This window comes from Silene latifolia, chromosome 10 (assembly GCF_048544455.1).
Source record: "Silene latifolia isolate original U9 population chromosome 10, ASM4854445v1, whole genome shotgun sequence".
Taxonomy (NCBI): domain Eukaryota; kingdom Viridiplantae; phylum Streptophyta; class Magnoliopsida; order Caryophyllales; family Caryophyllaceae; genus Silene; species Silene latifolia.
The window spans coordinates 59,942,777-59,948,377 of record NC_133535.1 but is presented as its reverse complement, the minus strand read 5'-3'; the positions used below and the strand labels follow the sequence as shown (position 1 = coordinate 59,948,377).

Genomic DNA, 5,601 nt, shown 5'->3' with positions numbered 1-5,601 from the left:
ACTAAGTTGAGCACCCAATTGAGTAACGAAGTCCACTTCATGCTTTCCTCCTCTAGTAGCCTTGCGAGGCCTACTATATTGTGAGTTATGGACCGCCATTTCCTCAATCTTGTTCCATGTTTGATTGTCATCAACTTCGGTGAACATTCCATTTGATCCCATATTGAGAATGTTCCTAGAATCTTCATATAAACCATTCCAAAATTGTTGCACCAAAAACCATTCGCTAAGTCCATGGTGAGGACATGAGCGACAAATTCCCTTGAACCGCTCCCAAGCTTCATACAAAGACTCTTCATCCCTTTGCTTAAAACCCGTAATTTGAGCTCTTAGCATGTTAGTCTTTTCCGGTGGGTAGAATTTTTTGTAGAAAGCTAGAGCCAACTTCTTCCAAGAATCTATTCCAAGGGTGGCCTTATCAAGGCCCTTCAACCATTGCTTCGCGGTGCCGATTAAGGAAAAAGGAAATAAGACCCATCTAATTTGGTCTTGAGTCACGCCCGTTTGAGAGATAGCATCACAATAGTCGCAAAAGGTTTCCATATGAGAATGAGGGTCCTCACTAGGCATCCCCCCGAATTGGCTCCTCTCAACTAATTGGATGAAGGCGGACTTGGCAATAAAATTTCCGGTGAGATGTTGCGGTGTAGGAGTACCATTTGGTAGATTCTCCTCGGTGGGTATGGAGTGTGACGAGAATTTTGGCATTGTAGGTGGATTTTGTGGGGTATTGTGTAATGGGTTTTCTTCTCCTTCTATTGCGAAAGGATTCACAAACTCACTAGTGGGTTGGACAACTTCACTAATACCTCTTAAATTCCTCCTAACAACTCTCCTATTGTTCGTCAAGGTTCTTTCGATTTCACGGTCAAAAGGTAACAAATCACCTTGTAACCTTCTAGACATGCAAAATATCAAACAACTCGAAAACAATTAGAACAAACCTTGAGGAGTTTTACTTCCTCAAGGCGAAGAAAGACACAACTAATGACAATAAAAAGAAATATAAATCAAACAAACACCGTCCCCGGCAACGGCGCCATTTTTGATGCGATCCCGCTAAGTGTTAACAAATTAAAATGTGGTCGTTGGTCACGGTCGAATCAAAACACAATTTATAGCTCCACAAACAACTCTACAATTAGTAAAGAGGCAAGTAAAGGTCGGATCCCAAGGGACGGGAGTTGAAATGAGATTTCTATTGTAACTAGCGGTGTCTAAGGGGTGTCACAAATTGGGTTGATGTAGAAGGTTACTAAACTAAAATAGCAATGAAAATAAACAAGCAAGATGAATTAAAGGGGTGTAAACAATTGATTAAAGGCACTAGGGTGTCATGGGGTCATAGGGGAATCATGGGATATGATCATACAAACATGTTCTCAAATTATAAGCAAGCAATTATTGTTGTGATGGATTGAGTTGGGTTATATCTTACAATCCTAGGAAAGTTTGGGTCCCGGAGCCGAATCGATTAGATTGTACAACACCTACAAGTCGACTTAATCTTCCCTACTCAACAACATGCATGGTCTAATGAGACTCGAGTTGGGTTATGTCTTACAAGTCTCATTGAAAAGATAGAAGATGATAGTAAATGCAAGGATTCATAGGCTTAGCATTTCATCAAATATAACATGTGCATGAGTTGAGATCATAACAAGCAAGCAAATAAACCATGAAAGCATATTAATTTAAGCATGAATCATTCCCCATGTTGGTTTCCCCTAATCACCCATTAACCCTAGCTAAGAGACTACTCACTCATTATCATGTTGATCATGCTAGCAAGGTTGTCAATCATACCAACAATATGAAACATGATGAATAAATGAAAGTAATTAACAATAATTAAAGAGGGATTAAGAGATTATACCTACTAATGATTCCAATAATAAAGCAAAGATAAAAGAAGTACTTGAATGCTTGATTGAGAGGTTGTCAATCTCCCAACAATAACCCAAAATAATCTTCAATTACCTAAAATAAAGGATGAACAAAAGAGAGATTAAAGAACTAAAACTTGGATTAAAACTTGATTAATACTTGATTACAATATTAAAGAGAGATTTGATTGATATTAACTACACTAATTATTGATAAGAAGAACATGCTCCTCTAATTAGACTAATGGGGTATTTATAGTGGAAATTAGGGAGGATGCATTAGGGTTAACTAAGGGCTAAACTAGTAATTACACTTTTTAAGTTGAGCAAGGAGGAGCCGGTATTTTCTGAGAGAAGGGCTTCTTTCTTCGTAGCTTGGAGAAGACAATCCGTGCTGTGCTAGAATCCGGGCGGAATAGGGTCGGGACGGGCGGATTCTGGCGTTGGAATCCGAGCGGATTCAGGGGAATCCGAGCGGATTCAGGGGAATCCGAGCGGATTGCGGCAAAGCCGCTCGGATTGTGCTGCTGCGGGACGGACGGATTGGCGACAATCCGCTCGGATTGTCAGTCAGCAATAATTCTTCTTCTTTTCTTCCCTTTTCTTCATAAATTCCTTGGGGATTTCCTTGGGGACTCAAGGATCCTTTCTCAACATTGCTCTTCTACTATGATATGTACAAAGGCCTTCTAATCTTGTCTCTCCTTGATGCTTGGTCATTGAATTCGATCAATTTAGTCTCGTTTTGCCATGAAAATGCAAGATTCTTACTCCTTTCCTACCAAGGGATCAAAATCTCAAAGAATATGCAAAACAAAGAACTAAAGATAAGAAATGACCCAAATAAGCACTAAAAAGCATGGGAACAAGGCTAATTCGGGGGCTAAATATGCGCCAATTATGGTCACATCAGGAATTATAAGAATAAAAGCTTCCCCGACGTCTCTATTTATACTAAAAGCTGTTTCCTAATTTCCGTCTGGTCTGACCAACTAGGGAAGTGGCGCAGCTCTTTCTGCGCCTCTTCCCCAGGCTGATTTCCGTGATTTTTAGCTTTGGATCTTTCCTAATTTATTCTGGCTATAATTTCCTATTCTTATAAGTTATTATTTTGGTAATTCCGTCAATTTGCCAAATTTATGTCTCCTAATTTTCCGAGCACGCTTTTCGAGACAACATCGACATTCTCGCCAAACGAGCACACTTATCCATTTCATTTTATTTTCTTTTTTAGGGGAATCATTTCACTCCTCGTTTCACATTTCATTTCAAACTTATACATTTCTTTTTCCGTTTTTTTAGGGGGTAGCCCTCCCTACTGTCCGGTCATTTTTCTGGCATTTTTTTGTCATTTTCGCTCATTTCTGAGCACTTTTTTCGCATTTTCATTTTTGCTCATTTACAGGCACTTTTTTTTGCTTTTCTCATTTTGCGCTAATTTAAGCCACATGTATATTACATGTTCTACGTGTAGATTCTGTGTAAATTTCGGCAGCATGACGGCGTAAACCGTCATCTACCAAACCTGTTTCTAAGGTAACCTGCAGGAACGACATACAACCCAGCAGCAAAGGCACTCAGGCCGTCATATATACAACCAAAAAGCAGTATGTACATCAAACTGGGGGCTCTCGTCCAAAACAGGTCCAAAAAGCCCAAAATGAAGTCCAAAATGTACAAGTATATACAAGACAACCAACAACACAAGAAGCAAACAAAGACAGCTACTCCAGGTCGCCACTCAGCTCAGCTACGGCCGCCCCGAGAGCAGCGATCTCAGCATCCCAGACCTCCAACTTCCTCAACAGGCGAGCTGTCTCCTCCTGGGACTGCGCCAGCTTGCGCTCCAAGTCTCGTTCCCTCTGCAAATGATAAAGAAATGCCTCATTTCAATCATTTCATTCAACCATTTCAAGCAAATGCGAAAAATTGCGACAAAATTCAGATAAAGAGAATGAGAGGTTCATACCTGTCATCCTCGACCACCTGCAAGTGCCTCGATAGCCGGTTGGCCACCCTCGAGAACGCCATATGATGAGACGGTGCCACATGCAGTTCAATAAACAAAAGATTTTCAATAAAATGAACAAGTGTATTCTTATACAATAGCAGAAGTCAACCAAAGCTGGGGGCTTACCCTTCTAACGAAATGCTGCCACTCCTCCAGGCGAGCATCTCTCACCTCCTCGCCGAATTCACGGACCTCGGAGATCGTCGTAATCCCCACCGCGTCTGTGTACTCAAGGGTCTCTGGGTACGCTGAGGGCTCGATGCCCGCCACCTCGATCTCCTGCAAATTTCAAATGAATTCTTTATTCGATGATCATTCATCAGTTTGTCAAATCAAGTCAAAAGAAGGAAAAAATAGTTACCACGATCGGTCAGTACGCCAGTCTATGGCGGACAAACAGAGAGTACTCCTCACCTGGAAGGAGAAAGGTTTCACCACCAATGCCCGCCAAGTCAGCCTCCCTCTCAGCATCCGAAGGCTCTCTAAACATCATCCGTGGAGGATCGACGGGAACCGTGAAAGTGTCACGAGAGCACTAACTAGTCAAACGCTCGTCCAGGTACCACACTGGTCCCATTGACGTCCTAAGCAGCAACCGGCTCGAGTTCCTAGGTCGAAGGACCTCGGCCACGAAGGCCAGAGCGTCAGGGTAGTCCACCCAAGGCCTGGGCACCCACTAAAACAGGCAAACAAAGGGTCATTCCTAAGATCGGCTCTAAATAAAGGGGTCATTCTTATGATCATTTCAAAAAGCAATAAAATAAATAAAAGGAACAGTGATTAAAGAAACTTATGTCACTCAACTTCAGGGCATTCACGCCCTGTCGACAAACATCGTAAGAAGAATGCTGGCTCTTCATACGTTACACCACCCAGTCCCTCACAACTGGGTACGCCCTCGGCTCAGGCTCCGTCCTCTAGGGCACGAAGCCCGGAAAGTAGGAGTACACCCACGCCTGCGAAACAAGACAATCGATGATGATCTTTCATGATTCGATAAAAGTAAAAGAAGAAGTAATGATCTTTCATAATGCAAAACGAATGTTCATACCTCCAACAGTAGCCCAGGACCAACCGTGGCAGAAGAAGTCCCCTTCTCCAGCAGCTCGGGACGAACCATGGCCCTCATATAGCAAGTGAGGACTGCAAAATCAGGAGTAACCAAGTCCCAACGACCTAGGTCACTCAAGTCAGCAAGGAACGGAAGAAGCTTCGTCGACAGCCTCTCCCCCTTGTCTCCAAGGTAAAGTGAAGACAAGAACCACTAGAGCCACAGACAAGCCCTCTACTCCACAGTACAAGCAGGAGGAGCCATCATCCTCTCATCCATCGCCACCAGCGCCGGAGTCCTACCTGTAAAGTAATCTCTGACGTAAGTACACGGTACCAACCCGGGAACGCTGGCAGCACCCTCTGCCACGTTCCAGCCGATCAGACTTCTGGCATCAGCCGAGTCCACCCTCATGGCCATCGACATTCACACGACAGCCTTCTTACCACACGGCAGACCAGAAATCATGCCATAGTCCTCTAAAGTGACCCCAACCTCCCCAAAAGGCATGTGAAAGGTCGAGGTCGAGGTCGTCTCCCAGTATCGATCAAGGAAAGCTTGAATTAGACAAAGGTTAGCCCGAAGCTTCCTTTCCTTAATCGCCCTCCACGCTCCCACCAAGGCTCTGAAGGCTCCCAGCTCGATGATGGCCT

The 5,601-nt window shown here is 43.5% G+C and overlaps 1 non-coding gene across 1 annotated transcript; it reads left to right on the top strand.

Moving 5' to 3' along the window:
* The first annotated feature begins 229 nt into the window (after positions 1-229).
* LOC141610083 (small nucleolar RNA R71) lies at positions 230-336 on the top strand. Its single transcript, XR_012527977.1, has one exon. It is a non-coding gene; the product is annotated as a small nucleolar RNA R71 (small nucleolar RNA).
* The last annotated feature ends 5,265 nt before the right edge of the window (positions 337-5,601 follow it).